Consider the following 27,196-nt stretch of genomic DNA (forward strand, 5'->3'; position numbering starts at 1 on the left):
ATTTCAGCAGGCCATAAGACATGTAGTGTCTTCTAGAACTAGGGAAAGAATTAAGGCCAGCAGCATCAAGAAAAATAAGAACTTTGTTTACTGGGCTTAGTACCTGAGTCATAATACAAAATTGTTAGACTTTATCCCAGATACAGTGAATTAGTAACTGTGAAAGTGGGGCTTTAGGAATGTACCAGGTGATGTTGATGCATGCTTAAGTTTGAGAATCACTTGGCTAGAGCACAGGTGAAGGGAGAAAATTTGTATGGAAAATTTGTACGGAAGCAGGAATGCCACTTCCACTGAGATATGAGATAAGGATGTAAGGTATGATCCTCTGCTGAGAATGAGGACTAGGAAGTGGTTTAAGAATATGCCTGAAGGTCTGCAAAAGCTGCCTTGGTCAATAGAAGGACATGCTTAAGTGAGCATGTTGGAGGCTCAGAGGAACATGGAGATGAAGAATTGGGAGTCCAACATGAAGGCTTTTTAATCTTCTGACAACTGAGAGGGCAGAGTTAATTTGATCTAGTAAGGGGATGTTTGAATTGTGGGTGCAACTGAATTGACTGATCATGGTTTAGGCCAGAAAGTTTCAGGTAATGCAGTCGGTAAGGGAAGGAAGCTGACTGACTGGAAACAAAAGGGTGAAGTGCCTGAAGGTACTAGTGAGGTCAAAGAAGAAACGCAGTGGGAACTCTAGAGCACTAGAGCTGCAAAGATGTTGGGTTTTGGTTGGAGAGTGAGATGCTGATGTGTAAGGTTTCAGAAGGGACCTCTTAGTCTCATTAAAATGCAAAGAAAGTATCCAGTAACAAAGGCAGAGTTCAAAACAAGGAAGAACTTGGAAGAACAGAGACAATTCAGAAGAGACTTTAAAACACAACTATAATCAATGAGAAATAAAAGCAGGTATCACATCTATGAAAGAACAAGATACTTAAACAAGGGAAGGATTAACAAGTAAACAGCTCCTGAAAACTTAAAATATGAGAGCTCAGAATAAGTATTTAATAAAGGTTTGGGAAGGTAAAGGAGAAGAAATATCCCAGCAAGTATAACAAAAACATAAAAACATAGGCAATAGGAAAAGCAAAGATGTGAAAATAGAGGATTGAGTTTATATCAGTTACTTCATTAAACTTTCCTATTATTTATAGTAATTTGTCTTTAGATTAATTTGTCTTTAGATTCTATGGTGTAATCATGTCCTCTGTAAATGTTGACAGTTTTATGTCTTCCTTTCCAATCTTTTGGTTTCTTTTTCTTATCTCATTAAGCTGGTAATGACCAAAATACAATGTTGAATAAAAGTGATGACAGTAGTCTCCTTGTCTTTATAATTTTAATGAGAATGCATCCCAACTTTCTCTTTTTGGAAGATGTGTTTCAGAATAAAAAAATAGATACCCTTTATCAGGTTAAAGAAGTTCTCTTCTATTCCTGGTTTGTTTATTTATTTATTTTATTTATTTATTTGAGATGGAGTTTCGTTCTTGTTGCCTAGGCTGGAGTGCAATGGCGTGATCTCGGCTCACTGCAACCTCTGCTTCCCAGGTTCAAGAGATTCTCCTGCCTCAGCCTCCCAAGTAGCTGGGATTACAGGTGGGCATCACCATGCCCAGCTAATTTTATATTTTTAGTAGAGATGGGGGTTTCACCATGTTGGCCAGGCTGACCTCGAACTCCTGACCTCAGGTGATCAGCCCACCTCAGCCTCCCAAAGTGCTGGGATTGCAGGTGTGAGCCACTGCACCTGGCCTTATTCCTGGTTTATTAATTGTTTTTTTCTTTAAGCCAGGGATGAGCAAACTACCACCCAATGGGCCAAATCCAGTCTGCCAGTTGTTTTTTTTTTGTATAGCCCATGAGCTAAGAATGATCTTTACATTTCATGTAAAATGTCACATAATATTTTGTGACATGTGAAAATTATATGAAATTCAAATTTAACTGTCCATAAGTAAAGCTTTATTGGAACATAGCCATGTTCTGCATTCGTTTATGTATTGTCTATGACTACTTTTGTGCTATAAAGGCAGAGTTGAGTAGTTATGATGGAGCCCATAGGGACCTACAAAGCCAAAGTAAATATTTGGCCCTTTATAGAAAAATTTACTGATTCTTGTTTTAAGTCAAAAATGGTATTGGGGGAAAGTTAGGTTCATGGATGTGCAGACCAAGAATAAGGGAAAGATCTCAGCCCTAACTCCTTATTATACAGATTTTCAATAGGTCCACCTTTTTCAGGTTTACCCTCTTACTCTAGACTTTCTTAGTTTTTAGCTTTCCATTTCTAGAGATTTAGGGCTCTGTCTAAACAGTGGTTTTCCTTCTCTGTAGCATTTCTTTGGATGCACAGTAGGTTCCACTTTCATCAGCTCCGCTTTTCACCAGTTTTCCAGAAAACCATTACAGTCTGTTGCTGTTCCCTGTTCCCCTTGTCTGCCTGATTATTTATTTTCAGAGTCATTTTAGCAGTGTTTGGGGAAGGAGTTATACCTTTGATTCCTCAGGTATAACCGCTCTTCTCTTTCTACCGCGAAACAGAGCACAGTGAAAGGGAGGAGATGGAGTGAAGAGACCGAGGGCAGGGAGAGGGAGGGGAGTGTGACGGGGTGGGGAAGTGAGGAGGAAGAGGGGGAAGAGCTACTGGGGAGGAGGAAGATGGGGGAGGAAGAGGATGATGGGGTGGGGTGGTTCAGGGAGTGAATAGGCCGGGTTGGGTTGAGATGAGGCTGGGTGTATGTGCTTGAGAAGTTCGGGAGTGGGGAGGGGCAGAAAGGTAGACAGTGCGTGCGCGAAGAGGGGATGGGCGTGGGGAGGCGAGGGCGGTCAGCGGGTTGAGAGGAGTGGGGAGAAGATTTAGGGTGAGAGAGGTGCCATTGTGCTGGGGAAGGCGGGACTAGGAGAGGTAAAAGAATGGGGAGAGAAATGAGAGGGAGAGAAGGAAGCTGAGGGAGATTTGAGGGGAGAAGGCGCTTGAGGGGGAACCAGGAGGGGAGAAGGCTTGTGAGGGGGAAATGTGAGAGGAGAAGGGGCGCGAGGGGGAACCGCGATGGGAGAAGGGGCGCGAGGGGGAACAGAGAGGGGAGAAGGGGTCTCGCCTCCCGACCGCGCCTCCCTAGGTGTCGCCGCCTGGCGGTTACGAGGAGGCCGCCTCCTGCTTGCTGGCCTGGCGGTCCTACTCACCACCGCAAGATTTCAAAAGGGAAATTCCTCCAGGGCTGAGTCACAAGGAAGAAAGCGATTTCCTCCGCCTCTTCCAAAGCGGTAGGTTTCCTTCCTCCGCCCGCCTCTTAAATAACGTGGTATCTCGCAGTTTGGCTGAAACCTGAACTAAATGCAATGCTTTTTTGACTTTTACTTTCTCCCAGAACAACAGGTGTGATATCTGTTTTGGGGCCCTTCCTGTGCTCCGCCCTGGGCCAGAGTATGTAAAGCTCGTGGGTCTCTGTGTGTGTCTGAGCAGCTGCTCTGCCAAGACTCCACACAGCTGTGTGTGTCGGACCCAAGGCCTTGGTGGCATGGGCTCATGAGGGAATCTCCTGATCCACCAGTCGCAAAGATCCATGGGAGAAGCATGGTTTCCTGAGGTCGCACAATCACTCACTGCTTCCCTTGGCTGGGAGTGGGGGTTCCTTTGTCTCTTTGTCGCTCCCAGGGGGGCTGTCGCCCCATCCTGCTTTTCTTTGTTCTCTGTGGGTCGAGTTGTTTTCCTGATCAGTTCCAATGCAAGTACCTGGATATTTCAGTTGAAGATGCTATACTCACTTGCCTCTTTTGTTCCTCTGAGTGCTGTGGACCATAGCTGTTTCTAATCAGCCATCTTGGCCTGGCAATTTACAGTAGTAAATCTTAACATTGGATAATGTGATTCTTCCTACTTTACTATTCTTTTTTAATATTGTTTTAGCAATTTTTGTTCTTTTGACTTTCCATATAGATTTTAGGACCAGTTTGTCTATATCTACAAAAGGAAGCTTTTGATAAGAAATATGTTAAATCTATAGACCGATTTAAAGAGAATTGACATCTTTGTTGTCTTCCAGTTAACTGACACCGCATGTCTCTCTGTTTGTTTAGATCTATTTTTATTTTTTCATCAGCATTTTGTAGTTTTCAGCCTGCTGATTCTGTGCATATTTTGTTAGATTTATACTTAAATATTTAATTTTCTTTGGAGTGGTTGTAAATAGTACTGTGCTTCAATTTTGTCTTCCTATTTTTTATTGCTAGCGTAGAGGAATACAATTGATTACTATTCTGTAATATTGCTAAAAATGATTTTGAAGATTCCTCAGAGTATTATCTCTGGATATAAGCTTCTGGGCTGATAGGTCTTATTTTTTAGCAGTTGAAAAATGTTGTGCTACTTTCTTCCTGTTTTGTGTTTTTTGGTGAGAAATCCACTGTAATTCTAATTGTTGTTCTCCTATAAATAATGCTTTTTCTTTCAGAATGTTTTCAAGATTTTTTTAAGTTTTCAGAAATTTGATTATGATGTATCTGAGCATGGATTTCTGAGTTTATTATATTAGAAGTTGTTTTAGCTTTTTGAATTACACATTTATGTCTTTCATTAAGTTTGAGAAGTCTTCAATCATTATTTTGTTAAAAAGTTTTTTCAGACCAGCCTGGACAACATGATGAAACACTGTCTCTACAAAAAAAAATAAAAAAAATTAGCTGGACATGGTGGCACGTGTCAGTGGTCCCAGCTACTCGGGAGGCTGAGCAGGAGGATCACCTAAGCCTGGGAGTTTGAGGCTGCAGTGAGCTGTGATCATGCCACCACACTCCAGCCTGTGTAACAGAGTGAGAGCCTGTCTTAATTTTTTTTTTTTTTTTTTTAGCACCCTATGCCTTCTCCTTCTGTAATTCCAGTCACAGGAATGTTAGAAACTTTGTTATTGTCCCACAGATATTTGTTGCTCAGTTCATTTTTTCTTTTCTTTCTTTTTTTAATTTTTTTTTATTATACTTTAAGTTCTGGGTTACATGTGCAGAACGTGCAGTTTTGTTACATAGGTATACATGGGCCTTGGTGGTTTCTTGCACCCATCAACCTGTCACCGACATTAGATATTTCTCCTAATGTTATCCCTCCCCTGACTCCCCACCCTCTGACAGGCCCTAGTATGTGATGTTCCCCTCCCTGTGTCCATGTGTTCTCATTGTTCAACTCCCACTTATGAGCAAGAACATGTGGTGTTTGGTTTTCTGATCTTGTGATAGTTTGCTGAGAATTATGGTTTCCAGCTTTATCCATGTCCCTGCAAAGGACATGAACTCATCCTTTTTTATGGCTGCATAGTATTCCATGATATATATGTGCCACATTTTCTTAATCTAGTCTATCATTGATGGACATTTGGGTTGGTTCTAAGTCTTTGGTACTGTGAATAGTGCCACAATAAACATATGTGTGCATGTGTCTTTATCATAGAATGATTTATAATCCTTTGGGTATATGCCCAATAATGGGATTGCTGGGTCAAATGGTATTTCCCCTTCTAGATCCTTGAGGAATTGCCACACTGTCTTCCACAATGGTTGAACTAATTTATACTCCCACCAACAGTGTAAAAGCATTCCTATTTTTCCACAACCTCTCCAGCATCTGTTGTTTTCTGACTTTTTAATGATTGCCATTCTAACTGGCATGAGATGGAATCTCATTGTGGTTTTGATTTGCATTTCTGTAGTGACCAGTGATGATGAGCATTTTTTCATATGTCTGTTGGCTGCATACATGTCTTCTTTTGAGAAGTGTCTGTTTATATCCTTTGCCTACTTTTTGATGGGGTTGTTTTTTTCTTGTAAATTTGTTTAAGTTCTTTGTAGATTCTGGATATTAGCCCTTTGTCAGATGGATAGATTGCAAAAGTTTTTTCCCATTCTGTAGGTTGCCTGTTCATTTTGATGATAGTTTCTTTTGCTGCACAGGAACTCTTTAGTTTAATTAGATCCCGTTTGTCAATTTTGGCTTTTGTTGCCATTGCTTTTGGTGTTTTGGACATGAAGTCTTTGCCCATGCCTCTGTCTTGAATGATATTGCCTAGGTTTTCTTCTAGGAGTTTTATAGTCCTAAGTCTTACGTTTAAGTTTTTGATCCATTTTGAGTTGATTTTTGTAAAAGGTGTAAGGAAGGGGTCCAGTTTCAGTTTTCTGCATATGGCTAGCCGGTTTTCCCAACACCATTTACTAAATCGGGAATCTTTTCCCCATTGCTTGTGTGTGTCAGGTTTGTCAAAGATCAGATGGTTGTAGCTGTATGGTGTTATTTCTAACGCCTCCGTTCTGTTCCGTTGGTCTATATATCTGTTTTGGTACCAGTACCATGCTGTTTTGGGTACTGTAGCCTTATAGTATAGTTTGAAGTCAGGTAGCATGATACCTCCAGCTTTGTTCTTCTTGCCCAGGATTGTCTTGGTTATGCAGTCTCTTTTTTGGTTCCATGTGAAGTTTAAAGTAGTTTTTTCTAATTCTGTGAAGAAAGTCAGTGGTAGCTTCATGGGAATAGCATTGAATCTATAAATTACTTTGGGCTGTATGGCCATTTTCATGATATTGATTCTTCCTATCCGTGAGCATGGAATGTTTTTCCATTTGTTTGTGTCATCTCTTATTTCCTTGAGCAGTGGTTTGTAGTTCTCCTTGAAGAGGTTCTTCACATCCCTTGTAAGTTGTATTCCTAGGTATTTTATTGTCTTAGTAGCAATTGTGAATGGGAGTTCACTCATGATTTGGCTCTCTGTCTATTATTGGTGTATAGGAATGCTTCTGATTTTTGCACATTGATTTTGTATCCTGAGACTTTGCTGAAGTTGCTTATCAGCTTAAGGAGATTTTGGGCTGAGACAATGGGGCTTTCTAAATATACAATCATGTCATCTGCAAACAGAGACAATTTGATTTCCTCTCTTGCTATGTGAATACTCTTTATTGCTTTCTCTTGCCTGATTGCCCTGGCCAGAACTTTCAATACTATGTTGAATAGGAGTGGTGAGACAGGGCATCTTTGTCTTGTGCCTGTTTTCAAAGGGAATGCTTTCAGTTTTTGCCCATTCAGTATGATATTGGCTGTGGGTTTGTCATAAATAGCTCTTATTATTTTGAGATATGTTCCATCGATACCTAGTTTATTGAGAGTTTTTAGCATGAAAGGGTGTTGAATTTTATCCAAGGCCTTTTCTGTATCTATTGAGATAATTGTGTGGTTTTTGTCATTGGTTCTGTTTATGTGATGGATTACGTTTATTGATTTGCGTATATTGAATCAGCCTTGCATCCCAGGGATGAAGACAACTTGATCATGGTAGATAAGCTTTTTTATGTGCTGCTGGATTCAGTTTGCCAGTATTTTATCGAGGATTTTCGCAATGATGTTCATCAGGGATATTGGCCTGAAATTTTCTTTTTTTGTTGTGTCTCTGCCAGGTTTTGGCATCAGGATGATGTTGGCCTCATAAAATGAGTTAGGGAGGAGTCCTTATTTTTCTATTGTTTGGAATAGTTTCAGAAGGAATGGTACCAGCTCCTCTATACCTCTGGTAGAATTCAGCTGTGAATCCATCTGGTCCTGGACTTTTTTGGTTGGTAGGCTATTAATTACTGCCTCAATTTCAGAAATTGTTATTGGTCTATTCAGGGATTCAGTGTCTTCCTGGCTTAGACTTGGGAGGGTGTATGTGTCCAGGAATTTATCCATTTCTTCTAGATTTTCTGGTTTATTTGCATAGAGGTGTTTATAGTATTCTCTGATGGTAGTTTGTATTCCTGTGGGATCAGTGATGATATGCCCTATATCATTTTTTATTGCATCTATTTGATTCTTCTCTCTTTTCTTCTTTATTAGTCTGGCTAGCAGTCTATTTTGTTGATTTTTTTCAAAAAATCAGCTCCTGGATTCATTGATTTTTTGAAGGGTTTTTTGTGTCTGTATCTCCTTCAGTTCTGCTCTGATCTTAGTTATTTCATGTCTTCTGCTACTTTTTGAATGTGTTTGCTGTTGCTTCTCTAGTTATTTTAATTTCGATGTTGGGGTGTCAATTTTAGAACTTTCCTGCTTTCTCCTGTGGGCATTTAGTGCTATAAATTTCCCTCTAAACACCGCTTTAAACGTGTCCCAGAGAGTCTAGTACATTGTGTCTTTGTTCTCATTGGTTTCAAAGAACATCTTTATTTCTGCCTTCGTTTCATGATTTATCCAGTAGTCATTCAGGAGCAGGTTGTTCAGTTTCCTTTTATTTGTGCGGTTTTGAGTGAGTTTCTTAATCCTGAGTTCTAATTTGATTGCACTGTGGTCTGAGAGACTGTTTGTTAAGATTTCCATTCTTTTGCATTTGCTGTGGAGTGTTTTATTTCCAATTATGCGGTCAATTTTAGAATAAGTGCGATGGGGTGCTGAGAAGAATGTATATTCTGTTGATTTGGGGTGGAGAGTTCTGTAGATGTCTATTAGGTCTGCTTGGTCCAGAGCTGAGTTCAAGTCCTGAATATCTTTGTTAATTTTCTGTCTCATTGATCTGTCTAATGTTGACAGTGGGGTGTTAAAGTCTCCCACTATTATTGTTTGGGAGTCTAGGTCTCTAAGAACTTGCTTTATGAATCTGGGTGCTCCTGTATTGGTTGCATATATATTTAGGATAGTTAGCTCTTCTTGCTGCATTGTTCCCTTTACCATTATGTAATGCCCTTCTTTGTCTCTTTTGATCTTTATTGATTTAAAGTCTGTTTTATCTGAGATTAGGATTGCAACTCCTGCTTTTTTTTGCTTTCCATTTGCTTGGTAAATATTCTTCCATCCCTTTATTTTGAGTCTATGTGTGTCTTTGCATATGAGATAGGTCTCCTGAATACAGCACAGTGGTGGGTCTTGACTCTTTATCCAATTTGCCAGTCTGTGTCTTTTAATTGGGGCATTTAGCCCATTTACATTTAAGGTTAATATTGTTATGTGTGAATTTGATCCTGTCATTATGATGCTAGCTGGTTGTTTTGCCCATTAGTTAAAGCAGTTTCTTCATAGTGTCAATGTTCTTTACAATTTGGTATGTTTTTGCAGTGGCTGGTACCAGTTGTTCCTTTCCATGTTTAGTGCTTCCCTCAGGAGCTCTTGTAGGGCAGGTCTAGTGGTGACAAAATCCCTCAGCATTTGCTTGTCTGTAAAGGATTTTATTTCTCCTTCCCTTATGAAGCTTAATTTGGCTGGATATGAAATTCTGGGTTGAAAATTCTTTTCTTTCAGAACGTTGAATATTGGCCCCCACTCTCTTCTGTCTTGTAGGGTTTCTGCAGAGAGATCTGCTGTTAGTCTGATGGGCTTCCCTTTGTGGGTAACCCGACATTTCTCTCTGGCTGCCCTTAACATTTTCTCCTTCATTTCAACCTTGGTGAATCTGATGATTATATGTCTTGGGGTTGCTCTTCTTGAGGATTATCTTTGTGGTGTTCTCTGTATTTCCTGAATTTGAATGTTGGCCTGTGTTGCTAGGTTGGAGAAGTTCTCCTGGATAATATCCTGAAGAGTGTTTTCCAACTTGGTTCCATTCTCCCTGTCACTTTCAGGTACACCAATCAGATGTAGATTTGTTCTTTTCACATAGCCCCATATTTCTCTTCTTTTTTTTTTGAGATGGAGTCTTGCTCTGTTGCCCAGGCTGGAGTGCAGTGGCATGATCTTGGCTCCACCTGCAAGCTCCACCTTCTGGGTTCATGCCATTCTCCTGCCTCAGCCTCCCGAGTAGCTGGGACTACAGGTGCCCGCCACCATACCCAGCTAATTTTTTGTATTTTTAGTAGAGATGGGGTTTCACCATGTTAGCCAGGATGGTCTCGATTTCCTGACCTCGTGATTCACCCGCCTCGGCCTCCCAAAGTGCTGGGATTACAGGCGTGGGCCACCATGCCCGGCAAATCCCATATTTCTTGGAGGGTTTGTTCATTCCTTTTTATTCTTTTTTCTCTAATCTTGTCTTCTCTCTTTATTTCATTAAGTTGATCTTCAATCACTGATATCATTTCTTCTGCTTCATCAATTTGGCTATTGATAACTTGTGTATTCTTCATGAAGTTCTCGTGCTGTGTTTTTCAGCTGCATCAGTTCATTTATGTTCTTCTCTACATTGGTTATTCTAGTTAACAATTTGACTAACCTTTTTTTTTAAGGTTTTTAGCTTCCTTGCATTGGGTTGGAACATGCTTCTTGAGCTTGGAGTTGTTTGTTATTACACACCTTCTGAAGTCTACTTCTGTCAGTTCATCAAACTCTTTCTCTGTCCAGTTTTGTTCCCTTGCTGGCTAGGAGTTGTGATCCTTTGGAGGAAGAGAGGCGTTCTAGTTTTTGGAATTTTCAGACATTTTGTGCTAATTTTTCCCCATCTTTGTGGATTTATCTGCCTTTGGTCTTTGATGTTGGTGACCTTTGGATGGGGTCTTTGAGTGGACGTGCTAATCCTTTCTGTTTGTTTCTTTTCCTTCTAACAGGCCCCTTTGGTGCCAGTCTGCTGGAGTTTGCTGGAGGTCCACTCCTGACCCTGTTTGCCTGCGTATCACCAGTGGAGGCTGCAGAGCAGCAAAGATTGCTGCCTGTTCTTTCCTCTGGAAGCTTCGACCCAGTGGGGCACCTGCCAGATGCCAGCCAGAGCTCTCCTGTATCAGGTGTCTGTCGGTCCCAACTAGGAGGTGTCTCCCAGTCAGTATACAAGGGGGTCAGGGGCCCACTTGAGGAGGCAGACTGACCCTTAGCAGAGCTCGAATGCTATACTGGGAAGTCCTCTGCTGTCTTCAGAGCCATCAGGCAGGGATGTTTAAGTATACTGTAAGCCCCTAACTGGGGCTGCTGCCTTTTTTACAGAGATGCCCTGTCCAGAGAGGAGCAATCTGGCAGTCTGGCCACAGCAGCCTTGCTGAGCTGCAGTGGGCTCTGCCCAGTTCGAACTTCCCAGCAGCTTTGTTTATACTGTGGTCATAAAACTGCCTACTCAAGTCTCAGCAATAGCGGACACCTCTTCCACCACCAAGCTAAGCCGTCCCAGGTGGATCTCAGATTGCTGCTGTGCTGGCAGTGAGAATTTCAGGCCAGTGGATCTTAGTTTCCTGGGCTCCATGTGGGTGAGACTGGCAAAACTAGAACACTTGGCTCCCTGGCTTCAGCCCCTTTCCAGGGGAGTGAACGGTTCTGTCTTGCTGGCGTTCCAGGTGCCACTGGGGTATGGGAAAAAAAAAAAAACTCCTACAGCTAGTTCAGTGTCTGCCCAACTGGCCGCCCAGTTTTGTGCTTGAAACCTAGGGCCCTGGTGGGGTAGTCACTGGAGGGAATCTCCTGGTTTGCAGGTTGCGAAGACTGTGGGACAAGCACAGTATCTGTGCTGGAGTTCCTCAGTCTCAGACCCTCATGGTATCCCTTGGGTAGGGGGGAAAATTCACCGACCCCTTGCGCTTCCCAGGTGAGGTGATGCCCCATCCTGCTTCGGCTTGCCCTCCATGGGCTGCACCCACTGTCCAACCAGTCCCAATTAAATGAAACGTGTGCCTTGGTTGGAGATGCAGAAATCACCCACCTTCTGCCTCCATCTCACTGGGAGCTGCAGACTGGTGCTGTTCCTATTCGGCCATCTTGAATCTCGCCTGTTCATTTTTTCTTTCAGTGTATTTTCCTCTCAGTTCAGGCTGGAAAATTTCAATTGCTCTGTCTTTGAGTTCACTGATTCTTTCTTTTGTCATCTTCATTCTGTTATTGAATCCATCTGTGAGTTTTCATTTTGGTTATTTTATTTTCAGCTGTAAAATTTCCATTTTCTTCTTTCTTATATTTTATATTTGTTGCTAAGATGTTCTATTAAAAAAATTTCAAAGTTATTCATAATTGCTTGTTGGAACATTTTTTATGATAGCTGCTGCGAAATGCTTGTGAGATAGTTGCAATACCTGTGTCACCTTGGTGTTGACACTGTTTGAATTTTCTTATTTAGATTTTTGTGGTTCTTGATAATGACAAGTGATTTTTTTGTTTATATGTTGGGCAGTTTGAATATGGTGCATTGAGGCCTGGTTTCTATTTAACGTTTCTGTTCTAGTAGGCAGTCAACTTGTTTAGGTTCAGAACACATATCTTGACCCATGTTTATGGGCCATGATGCAAATGTCTATTTAGTGTTCAAAGTCTTTATAGTGCTATTCTGGCTTACCCTACTTGTGTGCTACTTAGAGGTCAGTCTGAAGCCTGGTGATGTTTCACATCACTGTTAAGCTCTCAGGTTTTGTAGGTGTCATTTCTGATCAGGTTTTTAAAAAATTATTTATTTATTTATTTATTTATTTTTGAGACAGAATCTTGCTCTGTCACCCCAGCTGGAGTGCAGTGGCGCGATCTTGGCTCACTGCAACCTCCGCCTCCTGGGTTCAAGTAATTCTGCTTCCTCAGCATCCCGAGTAGCTGGGACTACAGGGGCGGGCCACCACACCTGGCTAATTTTTGTATTTTTAGTAGAGACGGGGTTTCACCATGTTAGCCAGGATGGTCTCGATCTCCTGACCTCATGATCCGCCTGCCTCGGCCTCCCAAAGTGCTGGGATTACAGGCGTGAGCCACTGTGCCTGGCCTATTTATTTATTTAGAGACTGAGTGCAAAAGTCTGTTGCCCAGGTTGGAGTGCAATGGCTCTATATTGTCTCACTGCAACCTCTACCTTCTGGGTTCAATTGATTCTCATGCCTCAGCCTCCCAAGTAGTGGGGACTACAGGTGTGTGCCACCACACTCGGCCTCTGATCAGTTTCTTACATGTACTGCTCACAAGAATTTCATACACAGATTCAGAATATTCCTTTCTCTTTTCTCTGTAATCTTACCAGCCCCACATTCTTTAGTTGGGATAGAGAAGAAACTGCCTTGTGATTGCAGGGCAGGGGTTCTGCACCCTGTCTCTACAGCTGCTGCACCAGATACCTTTTGATTCAGAAATTACTTTTTTGAAAATTTAACTCCAGGAAAAATTTAGATAAATGTGTAAAGAGGCATACATTTACTGTAGCATTGGTTTAAATAAAAAGATAAAGTCCACTTACAGGGGAGTGTTTAAATAAATTATGCACTGATTAAATATTATATAGATACATATTATGGAAAAATTTTAATGGTATATTGAGTGAAAAGATGCAGGTATGTAAGTTTGAAAAAATCTACTTGGAAAAATGAAGAATCTATCTGTATGTATACTCAGGCATTGAAGAAAGTTAATGATTTAACTTAAATGTTAATAGCAGAGTCATTTCAAGGGATGAGGATGGTTGTAGTAATTTTCACTTCCCTCTTTTTTTTTTTTTTTTTTACATTTTTTAGTATTGTCTGTTTTTAAATGACCATACCTTGCTTTGTATTCAAAACAAATTACAAACTCTAATTTGAACAAATCAGATCTAGTCACTTGTCTGATGATCAGTACAGTTTTAATCTTAAATAAGTCTTCTATTGCCAATCATTTGATTCTTGTATCCTATGCTGTCCTGCCTGAGGGTAGTCCTACCAAAACCAGTTTTATCTGAAGTTTTTCTTTTCTATTTTTTTAGAATTGCTTTCCTGTAGAGGAGAAGGATTGAGACATGACCTTTGGTGAAACTGAATCTATAACTTGAATAATATTCGTTAATTTGGGGAGAATAAAATTTTGAAAGAAGAAATTTAATTTTGATGCTCTTCTTTAAAACCAATGGCTCCACATTGTCTGTAAGATAAATAATTAAAGCTTTATTTACTATGGCATTCAAAGGACTTCTCAATTGGGTCCCAATCTACTTTTCTGATATCATTTCTGATACAACTTTTCACTTATAGTCCAGCAAGGCCTGTCCACTCACTCTTGTTAGACCCTTCATACTGTCCTACCTCTGGGCATTGACTCATATTCACTCCTTGGAATGGACTTGATTTCACCTTTTAAAATCCACTTTTATTTGCTTCATCTAACTTATGACTTCTTCAAAGCAGATCAAATATCATCTTTTTGTGAAGTATCCCAGCACTCTATTAGGGTGAAATTATCATTCCTCCTGTAATATTTTGTTCCTAAGCTGTTTGTTACTGTATATCATAGTTGTTTAGTTTTTTCCTCTTAAGACTGAGATTCTTTCAGTAATTTTTGAATGATTTTCATGAACCAGCTAAGCTTAACTCTGGAGAAACAAAGATGAAAAACATCTGGTTTCTCACCTCCAGGTGCACAGAATCTAGTAAAGGGGGTAAACGTATAAGCAGAGAATAATTGAGGTATATAAAATGGTTTGGGAACTGTGTGGAGGGCAGTCTCCCTTAGTAGGTGTTTAGGAAGACTTTACAAATGAGATGACATTTGAGCTGAATCGCAAATAAGTAGGAATTTGTCAGATGGACAAAAGGTAAAATGTGAGTCCTTTTAACACCTAGTCAAAAGTGATTGGATGGTGGTTAGTTTTAATGTAATTTTTCTTATTTAGTGTATGAAGATGTCCGTAAGTTACAAAGCAGTGTGGTTTCATCAGAATTGCCGCTGGACCATAGGGTACTTCATAAGATAAAGAAGATGCTCCTTTCCACAGTCGTTCAGTCCACCATTGAATAGATCTGAAAGGTGTAAAGTTCACTGATATGCATCTGATTTTTTTTTTTTTTTGAGACAGAGTCTTGCTCTGTCACCCAGGCTGGAGTGCAGTGGTGTGGTCTCGGCTCACTGCAAGCTCCACCTCCCAGGCTCACACCATTCTCCTGCCTCAGCCTCTCATGTAGCTGGGACTACAGGCACCCGCCACCACGCCTGACTAATTTTTTTTTTTTTTGTATTTTTAGTAGAGACGGGGTTTCACTGTGTTAGTCAGGATGGTCTCGATTTCCTGACCTTGTGATCCGCCTGCCTTGGCCTCCCAAAGTGCTGGGATTCCAGGCATGAGCCACCGCACCCGGCCCATTTTTTTCTTTTCAACTTTTCTTAGACTGGACAGACACATTTCAGAGATTGGCAAAGCACCTCATTAAACTAGGCTGCTATAATTTTTCTTCTTTTTTCATCTCATTTTCTATTCTCTCATTTTATTTTTGCCTTTGTTTAATCTACTCTTTGTTGGTTTGGAAATTCCTTCTGTTTTTAGCTGATAAAAATCTATGACTAATCTTAGATAATTTTATTATTTTTCTTTAGTCATTTTGCTATTCAGGGTTGTTTTCTTTTTTTTAAAAAATAGACTTAATAGACTTAAATAGATAGTTATTATTTGGAATGGACTACATCCAAACAATTATGAGGAACAATTGTGAGGAACTCAGTTCCAGAAACTTTTGTATCCAATAACTGATAAATAGATAAGTAATGTACTAATGGAAAAAAACTCGATAAAATAATAAACCAAAGTCAGTCTTTTTTTTTTTTTTTTCCCTAAGATGGAGTCTTGCTCTGTCGCCCAGGCTGGAGTGCAATGGCAGGATCTCAGCTCACTGCAACCTCTGCCTCCTGGATTCAAACAATTCTTCTGCCTCAGCCTCCCAGGTAGCTGGGATTACAGGCATGCACCACCACACCTGGCTAATTTTTGTATTTTAGTAGAGATGGGGTTTCACCATGTTGGCCAGGCTGGTCTCGAACTCCTGATCTTGTGATTTGCCCACCTTGGCCTCCCAAAGTGCTGAGATTACAGGTGTGAGACACTGTGCCCTGTCAAAAATTTTTTTTTTTTTTTTTGAGATGGAGTCTCACTCTGTCGTCCAGGCTGGAGTGCAGTGGTGCGATCTCAGCTCACTGCAAGCTCAACCTCCCGGGTTCACGCCATTCTCCTGCCTCAGCCTCCTGAGTAGCTGGGACCAAAGACCCCCGCCACCACGCCCGGCTAATTTTTTTGTATGTTTAGTAGAGACGAGGTTTCACCATGTTAGCCAGGATGATCTCAATCTCTTGACCTTGTCATCCGCCCATCTTGGCCTCCCAAAGTGCTGGGATTACAGGCATGAACCACCGCGCCCGGCCCAAAGTCAATGTTTTGACCAAGAGCAAGGCTACCACTTGTTATTATTAATTAATTAATTAATTTTTGAGACAGGGTCTTACTATATTGCCTAGGCTGGCTTCAAACTCCCAGGCTCAAGTGATCCTTCTGCCTTGCCTCCTGAGTAGCTGGAATCACAGGTGCGTGGCACCATGCCTTACTATTTCTTTCTAAACACATTTCAGAACATGGAATTTAGGGAGGACAAATTTTGATAAATCAAATAGGTACAGTGATATGGGTAGAAGATTGGTTTACTTTATCATAATTCCTTAAATACATATTGTGTACTTGATTAATGAAATGATAAAAATAAATGCTTAGATATCATTTGACATTAAATAACTCAATCACTAAGCATGAACTCCATATTTAAAAACTTTATAAAATTTTCAGAGCTCACACAGACAAAATTCCTTATTGTCATGATCACTACATATAAGTTTGAGTTCTTTCTTCCCTTTTTTTTTTTGAGACAGAGTTTCGCTCTTGTCGCCCAGGCTGGAGTGCAATGGCGTGACTTCGACTCACTGCAACCTCTGCCTCCTGGGTTCAAGTGATTCTCCTGCCTCAGCCTCCCGAAGTAGCTGGGATTACAGGTGCCCGCCACCACACCCAGCTAATTTTTTTGTATTTTTAGTTGAGACAGGGTTTTACCATATTGGCCAGACTGGTCTGAACTCCTTATCTCAGGTGATCCATCTGCCTCGGGCCTCCCAAAGTGCTGGGACTACAGGCATGAGCCACCAAGCCCAGCCCTTTCTTACTCTTCATTACATTGTTGAGTATAGTATTGACTATCCTATCAACTGACATTTATATTGCCATTTAATCCAGTTTGATAATTTTTGTTTTTAAAATGTGGCATTTTTTGTCCAACAGGAACATATCACAATCCTAAATATATATGCACCTAACACTGGAGCTCCCAAATTTATAAAACAATTACTACTAGACCTAAGAAATGATATATACAGCAACACAATACTAGTGGGGGACTTTAATACACCACTGACAGCACCAGACAGATCATTAAGACAGAAAGCCAACAAAAAAACAATGAATTTAAACTATGCCCTGGAACAAATAGACTTAACAGATATATACAGAACATTTTACCCAACAACTGCAGAATATACGTTCAATTCTTCAGCACATGGAACTTTCTCCAGGATAGACCACATGATAGGCCACAAAACAAGTCTCAATAAATTTAAGAAAACTGAAATTATGTTAAACACTCTCTCAGACCACAGTGAAATAAAACTGGAAATCAGCTCCAAATGGAACCTTTAAAACCATGCAAATACATGGAAATTAAATAACCTGCTCCTGAATGATCATTGGGTCAACAATGAAATCAAGATGAAAATTAAAAAATTATTCAAGCTGAATAACAATAGTGACATGACCTACTAAAACCTCTGGGATACAGCAAAGGCGGTGCTAAGAGGAAAGTTCTTAGCCCTATATGCCTACATCAGAAAGTCTGAAAGAGCACAAATAGACAATCTAAGGTCACACCTCAAGGAACTAGAGAAACAAGAACCAAGCCCAAAGCCAGCAGAAGAAAGGAAATAACCCAGATCAGAGCAGAACTAAATGAAATTGAAACAAAAAAATACAGAAGTGAAACAAAAAGCTGGTTCTTTGAAAACATAAACTTGATAGACCATTGGCAAGATTAACCAAAAAGAGAGAAAATCCAAAGAAGCTCAAGTAGAAATGAAATGGGAGATATTACAACTGACACCACAGAATACAAAAGATCATTTGAGGCTACTATGAACACCTTTATGTGCATAAACTAGAAAACCTAGAGGAGATCGATACATTCCTGGGAGGAGAAAACCCTCATAACTTAAATCAGGAAGAATTAGATACCCTGAACAGACTAATAACAAGCAGCAAGATTGAAATGTTAATAAAAAAATTACAAAAAAAAGTCCAGGGCCAGATGGATTCACAATTGAATTCTACCAGACATTCAAAGAAGAATTGGTACCAATCCTACTGACACTATTCCACAAGATAGAGAAAGAAGGAATCCTCCCTAAATCATTTTATGAAGCCAGTATCATCCTAATACCAAAGCCAGGAAAGAACAAAAGAACATAACAACAACAAAAAGGAAAACTACAGACCAATATCCCTGATGAACATAGATGCAAAAATCCTTAACAAGATACCAGCTAACCAAATCCAACAACATATCAAAAAGATAATCCACCATGATCAAGTGGGTTTCATAGCAGGGATGCAGGGATGTTCTAACATATGCACGTCAGTAAATGTAATATACCACATAAGCAGAATTAAAAACAAAAATCACATGATCATCTCAATAGACATAGAAAAAGCATTAGACAAAATGCAGCACGCTTTTATGATTAAAACTCTCAGCAAAATCAGCCTACAAGGGACATACCTCAATGTAATAAAAACCATGTATGATAAACGCACAGCCAACATAATACTGAATGGGGAAAAGTTGAGAGCATTCCCTCTGAGAATCAGAACAAGACAAGGATGCCCACTTTCACCACTTCAACATAGTACTGGAAGTCCTAGCCAGAGCAATCAGACAAGAGAAAGAAAGGAGGCATCCAAATCGGTAAAGAGGAAGTCAAACTGTCACTGTTTGCTGATGATATGATTGTATACCTAGAAAACCCAGAAGACTCCTCCAAGAAGCTCCTAGAACTGATAAAATAATTCAGCAAATTTTCTGGATACAAAAATAATGTACACAAATCAGTAGCTCTCCTGTACACCAGCAGTGACCAAGCTGAGAATCAAATCAAGAACTCAACCACTTTTTACAATAGCTGCAACAAACAAACAAACAAATCACACAACCAAAAAAACTTAGGCATATACCTAACCAAGGAGGTGAAAGACCTCTACAAGGAAAACTACAAAACACTGCTGAAAACAATCAAAGATGACACAAACAAATGGAAACACACCCCATGCTCATGGATGGGTAGAATCAATATTGTGAAAATGAGCATACTGCCAAAAGCAATCTACAAATTCAATGCAATTCCCATCCAAATACCAGCATCATTCTTCACAGAACTAGAAAAAACAATCCTAAAATTCATATGGAACCAAAGAAGAGCCCAAATAGCCAAAGCAAGGCTAAGCGAAAAGAACAAATCTGGAGGCATCACATTACCTGATTTCAAACTATACTATAAGGCCATAGTCACCAAAACAGGATGGTACTGGTATAAAAATAGGGACATAGACCAATGGAACAGAATAGAGAACCCAGAAATAAACCCAAATACTTACAGCCAGCTGATCTTTGACAAAGCAAACAAAAACATAAAGTGGGTAAAGGACACCCTATTCAACAAATGGTGCTAGGATAATTGGCAAGCCACATGTAGGAGAATGAAACTGGATCCTCATGTCTCACCTTATATAAAAATCAACTCAAGAAAGACGAAGGACTTAAATCTAAGACCTGAAACTATAAAAATTCTAGAAGGTAACGTTGGAAAAACCCTTGTAGACATTGGCTTAGGCAAGGATTTCATATCCAAGAACCAAAAGCAAATGCAATAAAAACAAAGATAAATAGCTGGGACTTAATTAAACGAAAGAGCTTTTGCACGGCAAAGGGAATAGTCCGCAGAGTAAACAGACAGCCCACAGAGTGGGAAAAATCTTCACAATCTATACATCTGACAAAGGACTAATATCCAGAATCTACAACAAACTCAAGCAAATTATCAAGAAAGAAAGAAACAATCTCATCAAAAAGTGAGCTAAGGACATGAACAGACAATTATCAAAAGAAGATATACAAATGGCCAACAAACATATGAAGAAATACTCAGCATCAGTAAGGATCAGGGAAATGCAAATCAAAACCACAATGCAATACCACCTTGCTCCTGCTTCTCTGAATCAGGGTTTTTATAAAGAAATCTTTCAGAATCAGCAAAAGTGGGGATGACCCAGGCATCTTGATTTGCAAAATCACAAAACTAAGTTGTCAATCATCACTGTAGATGAGCAACTCATCTTTTTAAAGTATAGTTACTGAACTGATTCTGAGAAATCTTTAGAGAGAAAAAAACTCAACAGTACAAATTAACTAATTGGGAAAGTTAGAATGTCCTTTCTGAATTTTTCATTAAAAAAATTACATTATCTGAAATAACATACAGCTACTAAACTGCTTTGTATTCTATTAAGAAATAGCTCCTAAAGATGTAGTCTTGTTTCATAGTTGTTGCACTATATCAAAGCTTAAAATGTAAGCCCAATTCTTCTCTGTATGGAAAGGTAACATTGTGTTACTTGATGAATTATTTATACAGAGCATTTGTTGCCAACTGTTGTTCCAGCCATCTACACAGGAGTCTGTTCTGAGGTGGCAATAGCACATGGGAAGATGAACTTTCCCTGTTTGTTTACCCATTTTTCTTTGGCTGTATCTGATGACAGTATAAGATGTTCTTAATAAAGTTTTATGTTCTTTTCAAAAAAATCAGAAAATAATGGATGTTGGCATAGATGCGGTGAACAGGGAACACTTTTACACTGCTGGTGGGAATGTAAACTAGTACAACCACTATAGAAAACAGTTTGGAGATTCCTTAAAGAACTAGAAGTAGAACTACCATTCGATCGAGCAATGCCACTAGTGGGTATCTACCCAGAGCAAAAGAAGTCATTATACAGAAAAGATACTTGCACATGCATGTTTATAGCAGCATAAGTCACAACTGCAAAAATGTGGAACCAACCCAAATACCCATGAGTCAACGAGTAGACAAAGAAACTGTGGTATATATATATATGGTGGAAAACTACTCAGCCATAAAAAGGAATGAATTAATGGCATTTGCAGCAATCTGGATGGGATTGGAGACTATTCTAAGTGAAGTAACTCAGGAATGGAAAACCAAACATCATATGTTCTCACTCATAAATGGGAGGAGCTAAACTATGAGGATGCAAAGCCATAAGAATGACACTGGGGACTCAGTGGGAAAGGGTGGGAAGGGAGTGAGGGATAAAAAACTACAAATTGGGTTCACTGTATACTGTTTGGGTGATGGGTGCATTAAAATCTCACAAATCACCACTAAAGAACTTACTAGTGTAACCAAATACCACCTGTCCCCCTAAAACCTATGGAAATAATAAATAAATAAATAAAAACTTAAGTAAAAACAAATAAAATGTGGCCGTTTAGTCCATTTATAATTACTGGAATTATTGATTGATATATATGGGTCTAAGATGATTTTATTGCTTGTTTTCTAGTTTTTTCACCTATTTTGTATTCTATGTTTTCTTATGTTTTTGGCCTCCTATTTATTTACTGAGACAGTGTCTGGCTTTGTTGCCGAGGCTGCAGTGCAGTGGTGTGGTCTCTCTTGCAACCTTCACCTCCCAAGCTCAAGTCATCCTGCCACCTCAGCCTCCCGAGTACCTGGGGCTACAGGTGCACACCAACATACTCAGCTAATTTTTGTATTTTTTGTAGAGATGGGGTTTTGCCGTGTTGCTTGGGCTGGCTTTGAACTCTCGGGCTCAAGGAATCCACTCGCCTCTGCCTTCCAAAGTGCCAGGATTATAGGCATGAGCCACTGCATCTGGCCTCTTGGCCTCCTTTTGGAATATTTTTATAAATTATTCTATGATCAGCCTTTGTTAGTTTTGTATTATGCATTTTAAATTGTTATTGTTGTTACCTTAGAAAATACAAATATATCCCTGATGTGAGTACTTCATTTTAAAATTTATATATTTAAACTGACAAATAAAAATTTTATACAATTATCATGTATAACATGATGTCTTGAAATGTGTATACATCACAGAATGCTAAATCATGCTAATTAACATATATTAGCTCATATACTTATCCTTTTTTTATGATGAGAACACTTAAAATCTTCAGTGATTTTTCAAGAATACAATAACGTTGTTTTAACTATAGTCGCCATGTTATAAAATAGATATTCTGACTTCCTTATTTCTTCTATGAAACTAAATTTTGTATCCTTCGACAAACAACTCCCCAAATCCCCCATTTTCTGTCCTCCATTTCCCTGCTCCCAGTACCTGGTAACCACCATTCTGCTCTCTGCTTCTTCATTCAACTTTTTAAGATTCCACATATAAGTGAGATCACGGGGTATTTATCTTTCTGTGCCTTACATTTCACTTAACCTAATGTCCTCCAGGTTCATCCATGTTGTCACAAATGACAGAATTTCCTTGTTTTTTAAAAGCTGAATAGTATTCCACTACATACATACACATATATGTATCTATATCTATATATCTATATATCTATATATATATGTATGTATGTATCAGATTTTCTTTATCCATTTGATGCAGGACAGACATGCCCCAAAATTAGAGCTTAGCCCAGGAAAGTTCTTGACTTTGCCCAGGAATGAATTCAAGGGCAAGCCAGTGGTTTTAGACAGCAATCTTTTATTGAACTTTACTGCTCCTTGCAGAGCAGGGCTGACTCATAGATAATGTGCCAAGTTGGCAATGAATGGACTATTGGCAACTCTATACCCACTTATACCCACTTTTGATCATATGCCAATCAGTGGTGGGTTAATGCAAATTGAAGAGTAGTTTATTTAAAGCTTTCTAGGAAAGGGGTGGTAACTTCTCGTTCATTGTCATGGGAAGGGACAATAACTTCTGGGTCCTTACCATGGCATTTGAAAACTGTCATGGTGCTGGTGTCTTATACTAATGAGTAATGAGGGCAACTAGGGATTGCTTTTGTTACCATCTGCTAGTTTCTGCTGTTTTTTTCACTTATCCTATCAGTACCAGAAAATAAGTCCTGCCAGTCTCCTACCTCATTCCCCCCTCAGATATTAGATACTCCTTAATCTTAAGGGGGCTGAAGAAGGGTGGAGGTCCATCTTCTGTAACTGCTTCCTGCTGATTTTATGGGCATAGGCCCTGATATGGTTTGGATTTGTGTCCCTGCCCAAATCTTACATCAAATTTTAATCCCCAGTGTCGGAGGAGGGGCCTGGTGGGAGGTGATTGGATCAAGGAGGTGGAGTTCCCCTTTGCCATTCTTATGATAGTGAGTTCTCACGAGATCTGGTTGTTTAAAAGTGTGTAGCACCTCCCCCTTCTCTCTCTTCCTCCTGCTCCAGCCATGTAAGATATTGCCTGATTCCCCTTCACCTTCCACCATGATTGTAAGTTTCCTGAGGCCTCCCTAGAACATGTACAGCCTGCAGAACTGTAAGCCAACTAAACCTCTTTTCTTTATAAATTACCCAGTTTCAGGCATTTGTTTATAGCAATGTGAGAACGGACTAATATAGAAAATTGGTAATGGGAAATGGGGCATTGCTATAAAGATACCTGAAAATGTGAATCTTAAACTATGAACTTTGGGTGATAATAACACATACACATAGATGAGACTATGAACAAATATTAGGAGAAGGAAATCGTAATTTTAGAAACAGTAAATATTAGTAATTGGCTAAAACTCAATAGGCTAATCAGGACATTAGACACTGAAAAGAAAGTCAGTGAATTGGAAGGTAGGCCTGAGGAAGTTGTGTATACAGCATTGCAGACAGACTTAAAAATACATAAAAACAAGGTTAACAGCAATAGAGACTAGAATGAGAAGATCCAAAATACATTTGAATTCCAGAAAGAGAATATAGAAAGCATGGAGGAAAAGCAAAGTTCAAAGAAAGAATGCTTAAGAATTTTTCAAAATTGATGGAAGACATTACTGTAAAGTTTTAAGATGCACACTCCTAAAGCAGGAATAATGAAAATGGACTGGACACATAGTAGTGAAACTGTGTAACATCAAGACAAAGACAAAATTCTAAATATTACCAGACAGAAAAAGACAAAATAACCTGCAAACTAAATAGGTATTAAGCAGACTTCTTTTTTTTTCATTTTTAAATTTTATTTTATTTTATTATTATTATACTTTAAGTTTTAGGGTACATGTGCACAATGTGCAGGTTAGTTACATATGTATAAGCAGACTTCTTAAGAGCAAAAACAAAGGCCAAAAGGCAATGGATAACATCTTCAATTAGCTGAGAAAATACATTGAGTTCCTTATTCAGCAAAACTATTATTTTATAATGAAGGCGAAGTTAATTTTTCTGGCAAAAGTCCAAGAATTTATTATTCACAGATCCTCATTTAAAAATGAAACCACAGGCGGGGTGTGATGGCTCACGCTGGTAATCTCAGCACTTTGGGAGGCCAAGGCAGGCGGATCACTTGAGGTCAGGAGTTTGAGACCAGCCTGGCCAACATGATGAAACCCTGTTTCTATTAAAAATAGAAAAATTAGCTGGGTGTGGTGGCACATATCTGTAGTCCCAGATACTTGGGAGGCTGAGGTGGGAGAATCGCTTGAACTCGGGAGGTGGAGGTTGCAGTGAGCTGAGATCGCACTACTGCACTCTATCTTGGGTGACAGAATGAGAGAGCCTGTCTCACACAAAAAAACAAAAAACCAAAAAACAAAAAAATCAAACCACAAAGCAAGGATTAAGATACAAAGAGAAATAGTAAGCAATATTGGTAAATATATGAATATATCTGAAAAACACAGACTATAAAAATAATTTTATCATGACTAATTTTGTGGTGCATAAATGTAGCAGAATGAAAATATCAGACAACAATAGCAAAGACAGTGGAATAGTACTGTAAAATTATGCAATATGGAAAGCACTAGGTAAGGTATCATAAATAAAACTGAATAAATCAGTAATCATCATAAATACAAATGGTTTAAACTTGCCACTTAAAAGACCTATACTCTAAGACAGGGAAAAAGGATCCAGTTATTTTCTATTCACAAGGAGTATTGGAATCTGAAAAGTAAAATAATAGAGAAAGACAAAGCAGAGGAAAATATTAACGAAAAAACTATTATTTAAAATAGAATTTAAATCAGAAATTATTATTTGAAATAAAGAATATCAGAGGTTCCTGGGAAAGATGGCCGAATAGGAATAGCTCTGGTCTGCAGCTCCCAGTGAGACCAATGCAGAAGGCAGGTGATTTCTGCATTTCCAACTGAGGTACCCGGTTCATCTCATTGGGACTGGTTAGAAAGTAGGTGCAGCTCATGGAGGGTGAGCAGAAGCGGGGTGGGTTGTTGCTTCACCTGGGAAGTGCAAGGAGCTGGGGACTTCCCTCCTCTAGCCAAGGGAAGCCGTGAGGGACTGTGCTATCTGGACCAGATACTTTGCGTTTCCCATGGTTTTTGCAGCCCACAGACCAGGAGATTCCCTTGTGTGCCTACACCACTAGGGTGCTGGGTTTCAAGCACAAAACTGGGCAGCTGTTTGTGCAGACACCGAGCTAGCTGCAGTTTTTTTTTTTCATATGCCAGTGGCACCTGGAACCCCAGCAAGACAGAACCATTCACTCCCCTGGAAAGGGGGCTGAAGCCAGGGAGCCAAGTGGTCTCACTCAGTGGGTCCCACTCCCCTGGCGCCCAGCAAACTAATAACCACTGGCTTGAAATTCTCACTGCCAGCATAGCAGTCTGAAGTCGACCTGGGACGATCCAGCTTGGTGGGGGGAGGGGCGCCCGCCATTACTGAGGCTTGTGTAGGTGGTTTTCCCCTCACAGTGTTAGGGAAGCCACTGGGAAGTTCGGACTTTGCGGAATTCACTGCAGTGCAGCAAAGCAGCTGTGGCCAGACTGCCTCTCTAGATTCCTCCTCACTGGGCAGGGCATCTCTGAAAGAAAGGCAGCCCCAGTCAGGGGCTTATATATAAAACTCCCATCTTCCTGGGACAGAGCACCTGGGGGAAGGGGCGGCTGTGGGAGCAGCTTCAGCAGACTTAAACATTCCTGCCTGCCAGCTCTGAAGAGAGCAGCAGATCTCCCAACACAGTGCTTGAGCTCTGCTAAGGGACAGACTGCCTCCTCAAGTGGGTCCCTGACTCCCATGCCTCCCAGCAGTGGTTGACAGACACCTCATACAGGAGAGCTCTGGCTGGCATCAGACGGGTGCCCTCTGAGATGAAGTTTCCACAGGAAGGAGCAGGCAGCAATCTTTGCTGTTCTGCAGCCTCCACTGGTGATACCCAGGCAAATAGGGTGTATAGTGGACCTCCAGCAAACTCCAGCAGACCTGCAGAAGAGGGTCCCGACTGTTAGAAGGAAAACCAAAAAACAGAAAGCAATAACATCAGCTTGGCACGGGGGTTTATGCCTGTAATCCCAGAACTTTGGGAAGCTGAGGCGGGCAAATCACAAGGTCAGGAGTTTGAGACCAACCTAGCCAATATGGTGAAACTCTGTTTCTACTAAAAATACAAAAAGTAGCCGGGCATGGTGGCATGCACCTGTAGTCCCAGCTACTTGGGAGGCTGAGGTGGGAGAATCACTCGAACCTGGAAGGTAGAGGTTGCAGTGAGCCGAGATCATGCCGCGGCACTCCAGCTTGGGCAACAGAGCGAGACTTTGTCTCAAAAAAAAAAAAAAAAAGCAATAACATCAACATCAACAAAAAGGATGCCCACACAAAAACTGCATCCAAGGTCATCAATATCAAAGATGAAAAGTAGATAAATCCACAAAGATGAGGAAAAACCAGTGCAAAAATGTTGAAAATTCCAAAAACCAGAATGCCTCTTCTCCTTCAAATGATTGCAATGCCTCTCCAGCAAGGGCACAAAACTGGACAGAGAATGAGTTTGACGAATTGACAGAAGTAGGCTTCAGAAAGTGGGTAATAACAAACTCCTCTGAGATAAAGGAGCATGTTCAAACCCAATGCAAGGAAACTAAGAACCTTGATAAAAGGTTACAGGAACTGCTAACTAGAATAACCAGTTTAGAGAAGAACATAAATGACCTGATGGAGCTGAAAAAACACAGCACAAGAACTTCGTGAAGTGTAATCAAGTATCAATAGCCAAATTGATCAAGCGGAAGAAAGGATATCAGAAATTGAAGATCAATTTAATGAAATAAAGTGTGAAGACAAGATTAGAGAAAAAAAATGAAAAGGAATGAACAAAGCCTCCAAGAAATATGGGACTATGTGGAAAGACCAAACCTACGATTGATCGGTTTACCTGAAAGTGACAGGAAGAATGAAACCAAGCTGGAAAACAAGCTTCAGGATATTATCCAGGAAAACTTCCCCAGCCTAGCAAGACAG

The 27,196-nt window shown here is 40.0% G+C and overlaps 1 long non-coding RNA gene across 1 annotated transcript in view; it reads left to right on the plus strand.

Annotated features, from left to right (window-relative positions):
• The first annotated feature begins 3,022 nt into the window (after positions 1–3,022).
• Positions 3,023–27,196, plus strand: part of LOC129039453 (uncharacterized) — a 139,648-nt gene continuing 115,474 nt past the window's right edge. Inside the window, exons 1-2 of the long non-coding RNA XR_008503323.2 lie at positions 3,023–3,264; positions 10,483–10,680. This is a non-coding gene — a long non-coding RNA (uncharacterized LOC129039453). The remainder of the gene's footprint in view (positions 3,265–10,482; positions 10,681–27,196) is intronic.

This window comes from Pongo pygmaeus, chromosome 5 (assembly GCF_028885625.2).
Source record: "Pongo pygmaeus isolate AG05252 chromosome 5, NHGRI_mPonPyg2-v2.0_pri, whole genome shotgun sequence".
Taxonomy (NCBI): Eukaryota; Metazoa; Chordata; class Mammalia; order Primates; family Hominidae; genus Pongo; species Pongo pygmaeus.